Source organism: Pygocentrus nattereri, chromosome 17 (genome assembly GCF_015220715.1).
Source record: "Pygocentrus nattereri isolate fPygNat1 chromosome 17, fPygNat1.pri, whole genome shotgun sequence".
NCBI lineage: Eukaryota > Metazoa > Chordata > Actinopteri > Characiformes > Serrasalmidae > Pygocentrus > Pygocentrus nattereri.
This window is the reverse complement of record NC_051227.1, coordinates 17,525,275-17,538,658: the sequence shown is the minus strand read 5'-3', so window position 1 is coordinate 17,538,658 and position 13,384 is coordinate 17,525,275. Positions and strand designations below refer to the sequence as shown.

Below are 13,384 nucleotides of genomic sequence, written 5' to 3'. Positions count from 1 at the left end.
TATATATATATATATATATATATATATATATATATATATATACACACACACATATATATATATATATATATATATATATATATATATATATATACACACACACACACACACACACACACACACACACACACACACATACATATATATATATATATATATATACACACACACACACACACACACACACACACACACACACACACACACACACACACACACAACCGTTCAAAAGTTTGGGGTCACCCAAACAATTTTGTGTTTTCCATGAAAAGTCACACTTATTCACCACCATACGTTGTGAAATGAATAGAAAATAGAGTCAAGACATTGACAAGGTTAGAAATAATGATTTGTATTTGAAATAACATTGTTTTTACATCAAACTTTGCTTTCGTCAAAGAATCCTCCATTTGCAGCAATTACAGCATTGCACACCTTTGGCATTCTAGCTGTTAATTTGTTGAGGTAAGTTGGAGAAATTGCACCCCATGCTTCTAGAAGCAGCTCCCACAAGTTGGATTGGTTGGATGGGCACTTCTGGCGTACCATACGGTCAAGCTGCTCCCACAACAGCTCAATGGGGTTCAGATCTGGTGACTGCGCTGGCCACTCCATTACCGATAGAATACCAGCTGCCTGCTTCTGCTGTAAATAGTTCTTGCACAATTTGGAGGTGTGTTTAGGGTCATTGTAGGATGAAATTGGCTCCAATCAAGCGCTGTCCACTGGGTATGGCATGGCATTGCAAAATGGAGTGATAGCCTTCCTTATTCAGAATCCCTTTTACCCTGTACAAATCTCCCACCTTACCAGCACCAAAGCAACCCCAGACAATCACATTACCTCCACCATGCTTAACAGATGGCGTCAGGCATTCTTCCAGCATCTTTTCATTTGTTCTGCGTCTCACAAACGTTCTTCTTTGTGATCCAAACACCTCAAACTTGGATTCATCCGTCCACAACACTTTTTTCCAGTCTTCCTCTGTCCAATGTCTGTGTTCTTTTGCCCATCTTAATCTTTTTCTTTTATTGGCCAGTCTCAGATATGGCTTTTTCTTTGCCACTCTGCCCTGAAGCCCAAAATCCCGCAGCCGCCTCTTCACTGTAGATGTTGACACTGGTGTTTTGCGGGTACTATTTAATGAAGAAGCCAGTTGGGGACCTGTGAGGCGTCTGTTTCTCAAACTAGAGACTCTAATGTGCTTATCTTCTTGCTTAGTTGTGCAACGCGGCCTCCCACTTCTTTTTCTACTCTGGTTAGAGCCTGTTTGTGCTGTCCTCTGAAGGGAGTAGTACATACCGGTGTAGGAAATCTTCAATTTCTTAGCAATTTCTCGCATGGAATAGCCTTAATTTCTAAGAACAAGAATAGACTGTCGAGTTTCAGATGAAAGTTCTCTTTTTTTGGCCATTTTGAGCATTTAATTGACCCCACAAATGTGATGCTCCAGAAACTTAATCTGCTCAAAGGAAGGTCAGTTTTGTAGCTTCTGTAATGAGCTAGACTGTTTTCAGATGTGTGAACATGATTGCACAAGGGTTTTCTAATCATCAATTAGCCTTCTGAGCCAATGAGCAAACACATTGTACCATTAGAACACTGGAGTGATAGTTGCTGGAAATGGGCCTCTATACACCTATGTAGATATTGCACCAAAAACCAGACATTTGCAGCTAGAATAGTCATTTACCACATTAAACAAATACACTTTATACATTGCTAAAGTTAGGACTAGTTTAAAGTTATCTTCATTGAAAAGTACAGTGCTTTTCCTTCAAAAATAAGGACATTTCAATGTGACCCCAAACTTTTGAACGGTAGTATATATATATATATATATATATATATATATATATATGATTTCAAAAACCTAGTCAAAACAAAAAAAATAAATAAACAAATGGCTTTAATTAATGAAGTAATTTGTTTGCTACCTTTTTTCACATTACAACCCTGTTAGCATTTCTAAAATGTAATAGCAATGAATCACTGACCGTCTTTAATGGAGTCTGAGGTAACCAAAGTTCACGAGCCCAAGTGATCAATATAAAGTCACCAGTGATGGCGAGTTCAGCCTGAAATCAGATGGATGACACAGCCGCTGTCCCGCAGCTGACCTCAGCACAGGGCACATCTCTTTGCATGCTGGAGAGACACCATAAAAAAAAGATGCGGGACACAAGAAAGGGAAGAAGCAAGAGTGAAGAGGAAGAGGAAACGAGTCTAGGCCTCAAAAGGGAAACTTCCTGCTTCCCGGTCTCGGAGCGGGCACATTCATGTGACCTTCCTGACTTTCATGACCTCAGGCTGGCCGCTCTGGGTGAGTAGCTTCCAGCTCCCAACACATCTGAGCCAGGTACTCATACACATTTAAAAATGATGGTTCTTCAAGGGGTCTTCAGCGAAGAAAATGGTTCTATTTACAACCATGAACAGTGAAAAAAGAATGTTTGCCTGATTTAAAGGGTTCTTTGAATCATGAAATGCTGTGTCAGATTAAAAGAGGCTGCAGACTGTTCCTTTAGAAAAGGGTTCTATGTATCACCAGAACAGGTTCTTCTATTGCAACAAGCCTGACATTGGACTGGTGTGCTTTGTGTGCTATGCTGGTACGAGTGGATCAGACACAGCAGTGCTGCTGGAGTTTTTAAACACTGTGTCCACTCACTGTCCACTCTATTAGACACTCCTACCTTGTCGGTCCACCTTGTAGATGTAAAGTCAGAGACGATAGCTCATCTGCTGCTGCACAGTTTGTGTTGGTCATCCTCTAGTCCTTCATCAGTGGTCACAGGACAATGTTGGCTGGATATTTTTGGTTGGTGGACTATTCTCAGTCCAGCAGTGACACTGAGGTGTTTAAAAACTCCAGCAGCACTGGAAGGTTTTGTATAGAACCATAAACAACACATTCTCCATCAACCGGAAGGACACTTTCACGATGCAAAGAACCACTAAAATCATGAAAATGTTTCCTTGAGTGTTCATGGTTCTATAGAGAACCATTTTCTTCAAGGACATCCTAATGAAGCAACCATTTTTAAGTGTGTATTCTCATGCATTTGGTTTTTTATAACTGTATCAAACTTGTACTGAAGCATGATGTCAAAACTATGGTGTAAACAGATCTGCGATTTCTGTGCACTGTCACGCCCGTACTAGATACACCACATGACAGCACAACTCTGTCCACAATTTTTAGCATTTTCATTTTTGTTCTTCAGTTCTTGATATAATTTGAAAATACCCATTTCCCTGTACATTGTGTGTAAATTTCATGATGAATGGGCCAAAATTACTTGGAAAAATGTCTGGTTCCATTGATTTACATTAAAAGTAAATTAGGTTTTTTCCTTCTCCTGTAAAGTGACCATTTTGGAGATACAAAGTTTTGTTCTGACAACAACGATATGTTCGATAGAGCCATAACCACTCCATATTGAGTGAAGAAACAATCTGCACCTCACTGAACATCCGAGCCCTGGCAGCATTTGATGTCTATTTAAAAAGCTCATCTGTCCAGAAAACAAAAACCCCAAAAACCACCACAAATAGCTCTGCTGCAGGTTCACACAGCAAAACCCAACAGATAAAAACTTTCACTTCCCATCATTCTCGTGGTCAGGAACACCAACAGAACCAAAGCCTGCAGCAGAAGCCATGACACATGAAAGACTTTGATTCATGAGAAAAACACAACAGACCACATGAAAGAGGCCTGTAAACAGGACCACAAAATGGGGAACAAATAAATTCAGTCAGATTGTGGCGTCGGAACTCACTGTTGTATAATTGATTATATCCACTTGTTCGCTTTACAGCACACTGACAATGTAAGGGGTGGGCTACTCTTTGAATGAGTAATGATACAGCCAATCAGCACAGAGCTTAATAACAACCCGGAACACTGGCTGTGTTTATATACAACGATTTTTGCCAATCCAATCGAATACATTCGGATTATAGATTAAGACGGAGGTGTTCATGCTCACTCTACTCAACATCATGGAAAAATCTCCGTTTACATGCTCACCATGAGTAATCCAATCCAAAATTACGCTCATGTGTAGAGAACCGCTTAGTGTAGATGTTACCATGACAACAAGCATCACGTGAGTCCAGTCAGAGTGAGATGAGGAGCAGTGAGCTGTGCTTGGGTTTTTCATTACTTTAAAATGATGCCAGACTCAGGAAAACATCCTTCACATGTCCTTATTAAAGAAGGCCGAGAGGAAGATGTGTTCTGAGAGACGTATGCTGGACATCCATCCCACCACCATCTTTTAAAGATCAAAGCATAAACTTCGTCTCCTCTGCAGACCAGTTTCTGCTCCGCCATGTTAAACTTTATAAACTGTCACTATGATGTGATGCATATGTGCAGAATGTACTTAAATGATCCGAATGGGAATGTAACCAGATACAGGTGTTTACATGGATATTAATCTTCTATTCACCAGATTATTTACAGGATTACCCATCTCACTCAATAGGATAGAAATTGCATTCCGTATGGCATAATTAGAACTAGTCTATTAAGATTGAGGTGTATACATGGACGTATTCCAATTGAGCCATTAGTCGGATAATTAACGGATTATTTAGCTGCATGTAAATGCAGCTATTAGCAGGTTGCTTTTACTGGTGTTATCACAATAGCTGAGATTGTCAAAAGTTGACAATATAAGATCAGAATCAGAATCAGAAGAAGTTTTATTGCCATGGTCAATGAACAGGATTCACAGACTAGGAATTTGCTTCGGCATGAAGGTGCAACATAAAAAACAAGTAGTAATAGGCATGCAAAATTAAGTCCACATAAATAAATACTCTAAGCAAATATAAAATATAGATAGAATGAATAAAAATAAAAATACAAAAGGCATGTGCAACAGTACTATATACAACAGTGCACGTGGAGTAGTGCAATTCAAGTAAAGTGACCAAGGCAGGGTTATAAAGAGGTAAGTGACGTGATTATATATTGTTCTTGAGTCCAATGGCAGAGGGGAAGAAACTGTACCTGTGGTGGGAGGTTCTGGTGCGAATGGACCGAAGCCTCCTGCCCGAGGGGAGTGGATCAAATAGTCCGCGTGCGGGGTGAGAAGGGTCTGCTATAATACGATCCGCTCTCCCCACAGTTCTGGAGACCTACAGGTCTTGGAGAGATGGGAGGCTGCAGCCTATCACCTTCTCAGCGGAGCGCACAATGCGCTGCAGCCTTTGTCTGTCCCTGGCAGTGGCCCCAGTATACCACACTGTGATGGAGGAGCTGAGGATGGACTCGATGATGGCCGTGTAGAACTGTACCATCAGCTGGGCCGGCAGTTTGGCTTTCCTCAGCTGCTGCAGAAAGTACATCCTCTGATGAGCCTTCTTGATGAGGGAGCTGATGTTCAGCTCCCACTTGAGGTCCTGGGTGATGGTGGTGCCAAGGAACCGGTAACAGTCCACAGTGGTGATGGGGGTGTCAGTAAGGATAAGGGGGGGCAGGGGGCTTGTGGCTTTCCTGAAGTCCAGTCATCTCCACTGTCTTCTGGGCATTGAGCACCAAGTTGCTTTTGCTGCACCAGGTCACCAGCCTGTACACCTCCTTCCTGTAGGCAGACTCATCACCGTCTGAGATGAGTCCAATGAGGGTGGTGTCGTCCGCAAACTTAATCAGTTTGACAGAGTCATGGATGGAGGTGCAGCAGTTGGTGTACAGGGAGAAGAGCAGAGGGGAAAGTACACAGCCCTGAGGAGATCCTGTGCTTAAAGTCCGCGTGTCCGAGAATCTTCCCCAGCCGTACTCGCTGACTGCGGTCCGTGAGGAAGTCTGTGATCCACCTGCAGGTGGAGTCGGGCACATGGAGCAGAGAGAGCTTGTCCTGGAGCAGAGTGGGAAGGATAGTATTGAATGCAGAGCTGAAGTCCACAAACAGGATCCTAGTGTAGGTTCTTGGGGAGTCCAGATGCTGCAGGATGAAGTGGAGGGCCAGGTTTATGGCATCATCTATGGACCTGTTGGCTCTGTAGGCAAACTGCAGGGGTCCAGAAGGGGGTTGGTGATGGACTTGAGGTGGGATAAAACCAGACGTTCAAAGGTCTCCATGACTACGGACGTCAGGGCCACAGGCCTGTAGTCATTAAGTCCTGTGGCGTGTGGTTTCTTGGGGACAGGGATGATGATGGAGGACTTGAAACAGGCTGGGACATGGCATGACTCCAGGGAAGAGTTGAAGATTCCCGTGAAGACTGGGGCCAGCTCATCAGCACAGTGTCTCAAGGTGGCAGAGGACACGGAGTCAGGGCCCGAAGCCTTGTGTGGATTTAGCCTCTTAAACAGCCTGTTCACATCCTCCTCCTGGACTGAGAGGGCAGAGGGGGCAGATGGGCAATCCAAAGTGGTTGAGTGTATTGTGGTGTGGGGGGTGGAGGATGGGGGGTGTGAGTCCATGACTTCGAAACGTGAATAGAAGTTGTTAAGGTCGTTAGCCAGTTTGAAATCTTCTGAACAATGAGGTGCTCTGGGCCTATAGTTGGTGATCTCTTTCAGCCCCCTCCATACAGTGGCAGAATCGTTAGCATAGAGCCGCTGCTTCAGACGAGCATTGGATCCATACTTGGATTTAGCCTTTAACACCTCCCTGCTAAATTCATACTTTGCACCTCTGTAGCGGACTCTGTCTCCCTCTCTGAAAGCAACCTCTTTCTGCTGGCGAAGCTGTCTGAGTTTTGGTGTGAACCAGGGTTTATCATTATTAAAAGTGATTCTGGAACGTGATGGGATGATGCTGTCTTCACAGAAATGTATATATGACATCACGGTATCTGTGTATTCATCTAAGCTGTCTGTAGAAGCCTTGAACATGTCCCAGTCTGTGGTGTCCAAACACATGCGTAGCTCCTCCACAGCTTCACTGGTCCACTTTTTATATGTCCTCCCGACAGGTTTAGAGAGCTTTAGTCTCTGTTTGTACGCAGGGATCAGGTGAACCATGACATGATCTGAGAACACCCGAACGCCAGGGCAGCCGTACGTGGCGCCATTTTGGATATTAAAAAAAATAATAATAAATTCAAGGAAACCTACTTTTTTCTACCCCCCCCTTTCTTTTAGTCGGTTACATAGCTTTTGTTTGTGCATGTTAACAGTCTATAAAAGTTGCAAAGTACAAGCAGAAAAGTAGAAGTAGAAGCAGTACATCTCTCCCACTGAAAGCTTTTAACAGCCGCCTGAAACGGCTCATTGGAACTCCAGCCCTTTTCCTTTGTTAATCCTTACTACCCACTTACCACCAAGCTTGGCATACTGTCACACAGCGCAGAGCAGCTACTGGAGACCAGGTGAAAACTGAACAAACCCTTCACTGACCTGACTTTCAGGATCGGACTCTAAATCAAACTCACATGGCAGAACTAAATCTACTGGAAAAACAGCCACAGCGATGTTTACAGCCGATCAAGAGAGGAGAGTCTGTCTGCAGAATGCAAGACAGGGGCGGAACATGTAGAGGCAGAACTGCTGTGGTTAAGCAGAAGAAAGCAGGTGAGCTGACCAATCACAGACTCATCTGGTTGTGGGGGGCGGAGACAGTTTCAGACTGAAGGTAGGCCTGTTGTCATGTTATCAAAAATGTTATCAAAATAAATTTCATATCAGTTTACATTGAAACATCGCGATAAATGTCAAATCATCATTTCTTTCAAGTTTGGAGGTAGATTTTTACTCGAGTGGTCAGTTGCTGTTTTAAACTATCCTTTATGGTCAGAACATAAGTACTTGCCAAACAGTGGACTATTACACAAACCTGTCATGGGATACTGGAAAAAAGTTCTGGGTCAACTGTTTTTACCAGCTGAAAAAGCACAGCTGAAATTTTTGTGACAGTCCTAACTCAAGAAAGGAAAAAAAAAAACAAAAAACAACAACAACATTATTTCTAGTTGCCTGGTTACAAGTGCTAAACTGCTTAGTTTCTCAGCAACGTCAGTTTAATACAAACAGCAAACATCAATACATCAATGATGGATCACACTGCCTTACTACCATCACTCTCATGGTGACCAGAGTGGCGTCGCTTTCCTTGAAGTAGAAATCACCACCAGGGCTGTAGAACAAGTGTGAGAATGCTCTATTATATCGAACATTTCATGTATTTCTATCGAGGAATGTTATACTGCGATAATTATTGGAAGCGTTTTTATCACCCAGCCCTAACTGAGCGTGAATAGAGATGTACAGCATGATAAAAAAATATGTTTTGAGAATATTAAAGAATGTAAACATACTCTCGTGGATCCCAAAATTAAAATAAACCTTTAAAAAGTCTTCATAAAAGTGAATGAATGTTTCTGGTACACAGGACTAGAAAAAAAAAAAAATGTAGGGAGTGGAACTCATGCAAAAAATAAAATGCCAGACAAATGAGGGATACAGGCTCTTTATATGACTAACATGCTGTGTAGTCAATTACTAAGCTATACAAGGCAGTCACGAGAAAGTCAGCGGTAGAAGATTTCAAAAGCAAGAAGTAAATGTTCAGGTCAGTTACTAGCCACAGAGTTCACAACATTCAAGGCCTTGACCCCCATTACAGATAAAAAACTGCTGGCACTAACACGCTTTTACACACACACACACACACACGCACGCACACGCACACACACAAACCTGTTTCATACCTAATTTGCATCCTGGGTGGCAGAACAAGGTATCACTGCAACAAATAACGATCATACGCAAATGCTGTAACAGTATGGGGGCGAGTTCATAGAGTACCGATAAAAGCGACTGAACATGGGGGTCAGTGAAGGACACAGTGTCCTGTGTGGTGACACACCTGTCCATGCACATATGTATACAACAAAAAGGTACTTCATGTAGCGTAAAGAGATAAAAACCATGTCTTGGAAAAAAAAAAAGGTGCACATGCTGTGAGGGAATCTGCAGCCGTGATTTCCAGGGAACATAGTCATCTGGACACGCTGAGCAAGAAGTGGCAAAGGCAAGCGAGTTGTCTGGTCCTAGGAAATCAAAAACAACCATACAGTCCATAGGTGCACTGTGGTTAAAGCGCCCATATCCAGTGTTTGACGAAATACACAAACCATGTACTTGAGTTAAAGTAGAGCTACCCAAGGTAAAATATTACTCCAGTAAAAGTAAAAGTAGAAGTTCCTCCCTTTAGACCTCCACTTGAGTAAAAGAAACAAGGAGGTGGTCATGATGTTAGGCCTGATCGGAGTACATTCATATTTTACATATTTTTTTGTTTTTATCTTTTCAAATAAAATGAACAATCCATGGTACACAGATAACCATGGCAGACGTAATGGTATACACAAAGAGTGGACGTTGAAAGAATATACTATTAAACTCAATTTAAAATATATATAAGATCATATTTGATGATTGAGTAAACTGAGTGAATAGAACTGAACTAAGAGCAGCTCAGCACTAAAATTAGCTCAAACTAAAAACAGGTGCTAGTTTGACTTGAATTTAGATGTCAACAGAAACCAAAATGACCAAGCTGAACAGATTTTACAGAACAGACAGCAAAATAGTGAACGTACAAAGCTGAAAACCTTTTTTTTCCATTCCACCTTAAAACGGCGCAGCATCTACATTCCGGCACCATCTGGAAAATTTTACATAAAGTTGGTGAATAAAAAGTCAACTCACGGTGAATGTTGCAATAGTTTTACCTGCAGGAGCTGTTAAAATCGGTCAAACAGAGAGAGCTGCGTTTCCTTTGTTTTGCTACCATGACCAAAGTGGTCAGTTCATCTGGGAAGTTTCTTCAGTAAGAGTTTAAGGGCTGAGTAATGGCACATTAAACCATCAATGCTTTAAACTGAGCCTAAACACAGTAACAGGCATTTGACAGAGTCTGTTTTCTTTGAGACGTGAGTCTTGAGCCTGCAAGGCGTGAGTCCGAGCAGAGCCTCGAGCCTGCAAGGCCGCAAATCCGAGCGGAGCCTCGAGCCTGCAAGGTCGTAAATCTGAGCGGAGTAAAATTAAACTGAAAAATAATTCAGGTGGCCTTTACCCCGTACTTAAATATATGCACTGTTGTACGATAAAAAAAAAAATCAAGTTACATGGTATCACCAGATTTTTTACTTTCAGTTGTTATTTTATTGAGTTCTGATGATGCACAAATTATAAGTCTTGTCTCAACACACTTTAATGACTAACCTGAACTTATTTGATTAAATAATAAATTCACCTTCTAGCAACTTAAACACAAACATTATACGACTTCATTCTCTCAATCGACTGAATTCGCCCCGCCCACACGGACAAATCGGAATCCCCTGCTGGTCCAAGTTCTCAGGGCATAAAACTTCTTGATTGTGGATGATTCACGAAAAACGGAGAACGCTTTCCATAAGCAGGGTGAGGGTTCTAGCTGTCTCAAAACATTTTTATCACCTACACAGTTCAGCCTTTTGCTTTTGGGATGTGATTAACTCCGCCCGCTTTGCTGCTGTGGTAAAGCGAGGTCGGTAGACAGAGGAAGGAGAGAGCGAGAAACTGCTGTGCACATTAGTTAAGGCTAGCTTAGCTAGGTTAACTAGCCAGCCATCTCGCTTTTTTAAATCCGCCACAGATAGATAGATACTTTATTGATCCCGAAGGAAATTTAGGAAAGATAGGCCGAAAAATAGGCCGCGTTATAACCACAGCACATCTTTGACCCATATAGCTCACTGGAGATTTTACTCTTCTGATATGAACAGTTCTGCCCGCTTTGTGGCTGAAGGTCGGTAGGCACAAACTACGAGAGAGAGGCTGCAGTGCGAATTAACAAGCTAGCCATCTAACCTGCCATAAGTCTGCCATAGACCACAGACGCGAACTTACTCCGCACTGTTTGTGTAGGAACAGGAGACAACGGCTACGCTGAAGTTGGCCAGGTAACTAGTACGTGTTCATGTTCTAGGAAGCATATTAATATTCAGCAGTACCTTCCCATTGTGTGCGGTTTCCTAAAAATAAACATTGCTCTTTTGTTTTAATGCATTTCATTTTCTAAATCTACTGTTCGGGACGCGTCTTTCAGTTAATTGCCATGGCAACATTTGGTGTATCATAGCTTCGCACCATTTTGCGTCCTGCGTTCGCTTAAGTTACTCTCGACTATAATCATAGCTGGACATGTTTATGGTTTACTCCACACCAAACTTGTTTTGACATATGTAATTCCTTTTCATTCTGGATCTTAAAGAGGAATTCTTTTGTTAATATTTCGTCAAGTTGGCAACTATAACAAAGCGGTGGAGGTATTTTTTGTTAATATTTAACACAACGCATTGGGCTTACAAATTCCGAGAACTACCAAAACACAGTTATTAAAACATTATAGCTAGTTATTTTTAATATTCGTTCAATTTCAGTTAAGTTCATGTTATTTAAAAATGCTTTTTATTAGAGGGGAAAATCTAATCCGTCAAACTTAAAATATTGTGTTGGATCAACATAATTCTACCAGCAGATGGCATAACTCAAACAGACTAATGCAAAATGTTGCCTTAATTTATTATTTTTTTTATTAACCCAATGTTTTATTTACTCAACTTGATGTCTATTCATGTTGAAAGTTCATATTACTTAAAAAAGCTTTTTACTATGACTGAAAAGCTAATCGACCAAACTTTTTTGTCGTTGTTGTTGTTGATGTTTTATTTTTTAGAGTGCAGGCTTCCACCACTGTACAGTTTGGTTCTGACTGGGCAGACGGGTCAGACTCCTCCTGAGGACTTCAGTGCATCTTCAAATGAGAAGGGTCATATTATGCTGGAGACCTCACACGAACTTTGCCCAGAGATAACTGTTAGTAAAGTTCACCCTGAAACCACATAGCTGATCAGATCAACCTGATAATCATCTGAACAAACAAAACTCCACAAAGATCATTCAGAAGGAACATTTCACTAAAGTTACAGCTGAACTCGAACTCTGACCTACACACTGAGGTCTTACAGCTGCTGCCTGCTCAACATACAGGAACATTTTAACAGTTATATGTGCGGAAAACAAAGCTTTTTATACTGAGAGCTGAAAAAACGTTTATTTACAGTTGGCAGGTTGGATAATGTTCTCTGGCAGTGAAGAACAAAGACAAAAATGCTTAAATGAATCTGCAGGAATATTTTCAACATAAACACAGAAATGCAGAGAAAACCTACTTCTCTCTCACACACACACGCGTGTTTGTTTTACGTTACTATTGAGGACTTCCATTAATTTCTGCTGCTTTCTGTAGTGTAATGTAGCCAAGTAATACTACACCTACACTTAACGTCAGTACCCAAAGATTAGGTGTAATTTTTCCCAACAAAATTTAATTTGTGATGAAAACAACTCGTGCTCAAGTGAGAATCAGCAAAATGTCACGTCCTATCACTGAGTCCTCACAAGGATAGCAAGACGAGCACAAACACACACACACACACACACACACACACACACACACACACACACACACACACACAGCTCCACCATAACTGCACACAGACACCCAGAAAGACACACACATACTCACCGCGACGCCTCGAGCGCTCCAACTTTTCCTCCACAAACAAAAGAGGAGCAGAAATGAAAGCGACGCGGCAGAAAAGCGGAGGACCAGGTTATCCGCCGATATTAAGGCGAGCTGCGTGTAAACAGCGCTGCGCTCAGAGCGCCTGTATGAGCGATCCGGGGCGGAGCCTCAGGAGCGCAGGCGGCCAATGGGCTGCTTTGTTTCGCCGCTGACGTCACGGCGAGTCAGTCACGCGCCACTGACGCTGCACTGATTGGTCACGAACGAGAGAGAGAGAGAGAGAGAGAGAGAGAGAGAGAGAGAGAGAGAGAGAGAGAGAGAGAGAGAGAGAGTGAGAGCAACAAAGAGAAGAATATGAGAATAGAGAGAGTAAATTCACAATGAGAGAAGGAATAAAGCGAGAGAGAGAGAGAGAAAAGAGAGAGAGAGAGAGAATAAAGAGAAAAAACAAGGAAGAGAAGAGTTTGATAGCGAGAGGACAAGAGAGACAGAAAAAATGAAGAAAGGGAATAAAGACAGAAATGAAGAAAAATAATTAAGAGACAGAGAGAAAGTAAATTTAAGAGTAAAGCAGCAAAGAGATAAAAGGGGAATTAGGGGGAGAGAAAGAGAAAAAATAATTAAATAAATTTTTATAATAAAGAGAGCAAAGGGGGAGAGAAAGAGGGAGAGAGTAAAGGGAGAGAGAGAGAGTGAAAGAGAGTGGAGAGAGAGAAAGAGAGTAGAGAGAGAGTAGAGAGAGAGAGAGAGAGTAAAGGGAAAGAGAGAGAAAGAGAGTGTGAAGAGAGAAAGAGAGAGTAAAGAGAGAGAAAGAGAGAGTGAAGAGAGAGAGAGAGAAAGAGAGA

General features: G+C 41.9%; 1 protein-coding gene across 2 annotated transcripts in view; it reads right to left on the bottom strand.

Annotated features, from left to right (window-relative positions):
- spsb4b (splA/ryanodine receptor domain and SOCS box containing 4b) overlaps positions 1-12,685 on the bottom strand; it is a 35,425-nt gene extending 22,740 nt beyond the window's left edge. The window contains exon 1 of one of the 2 annotated variants that reach the window (XM_017719332.2): positions 12,540-12,685. The gene's annotated coding sequence lies outside the window, so the exon portion shown is untranslated. Of the gene's footprint in view, positions 1-1,997; positions 2,139-12,539 lie in introns of those variants that run through there. The other variant, XM_017719334.2, reaches the window with a different exon arrangement.
- Positions 12,686-13,384: the final 699 nt, after the last annotated feature.